Below are 1,082 nucleotides of genomic sequence, written 5' to 3' on the forward strand. Positions count from 1 at the left end.
GAATACATAAAACAGGACCATGACACATGGAATAAGCATCTCATTTAGGAATGGCAATAAAAAAAAACTATATAGTAAGGAATGTGCATGGTTGGAATGGGAAAGGGGAGTAAGAAACAATTAAAGTTGGCCACAATCAGCAATCATGACCTTGGCAGAGCATTTCCCGCTGCTGCTTCCTTTAGCCTCCATGGCAGTCACTACGCTCATTCCTTCTACCACTTTCCCGAACACAACGTGTTTGCCATCGAGCCTGTTCATGGAGAAACAACAAGCAGCTTTAGCACTAACATCCAATGGAAATCCTCTAAACATTTTTATATTCTAAAGAACTTTTAGTGCAATGGAAAGGTTCCAAAGATATTGAAGGTTCTTATTTTTAAGAGTGTACGCAAACATTAATCTCAAAGAAGCCGTTTACCAAGTAGTATCAGCGGTGCAGATGAAGAACTGGGCGCCGTTGGTGTTCAGTCCGGCATTGGCCATGGACAGGGTTCCCTTCCCTCCATGCTTCAGGGTGAAGTTCTCATCTGCAAACTTGTTGCCGTAGATGGACTTTCCACCGGTTCCATTATGGTTGGTGAAGTCGCCACCCTACATCACGAGAGCACGACATCAGTTTGAGCTGAAATCATTGCGTCCGATGACAGGACGGGGTTCAGATCTTACCTGGCACATGAATTTGGGGATGACACGATGAAAGCCAGAGCCCTTGTAGCCAAAAACCCTTCTCACCAGTACACAAAGCACGGAAGTTCTCTGTGTAGATATGAAGACATTAATGCATGAGAAAACAGGGTCTACATTTATTTATAAGAAACACATTTAATGTGGAAAAAGATACTTACCAGCAGTCTTGGGTACAACATCAGCTCTCAGCTGCTTCAAAAGGAGGGGAAAAACAAGAAATTGAAATTAAGCTTAGAACATCTGTGAATGTCAATGGATTTCTATTGTCAGATATGTTTGGCCATTTTAAGATCAGATATATATATATATTAGTGCTGTCAAACGATTAATCGCTTCCAAAATAAAAGTTTGTGTACATAATATATGTGTGTACTGTGTATATTTATTATGTA

At 40.7% G+C, this 1,082-nt stretch overlaps 1 pseudogene; it reads right to left on the reverse strand.

Annotated features, from left to right (window-relative positions):
* Window positions 1–36: 36 nt before the first annotated feature.
* LOC107682726 (peptidyl-prolyl cis-trans isomerase-like) lies at window positions 37–888 on the reverse strand (annotated as a pseudogene).
* Between the last annotated feature and the right edge of the window lie 194 nt (window positions 889–1,082).

This window comes from Sinocyclocheilus anshuiensis, unplaced genomic scaffold (assembly GCF_001515605.1).
Source record: "Sinocyclocheilus anshuiensis isolate Anshui unplaced genomic scaffold, SAMN03320099.WGS_v1.1 C32530590, whole genome shotgun sequence".
In the NCBI taxonomy this organism is placed as follows: Eukaryota; Metazoa; Chordata; class Actinopteri; order Cypriniformes; family Cyprinidae; genus Sinocyclocheilus; species Sinocyclocheilus anshuiensis.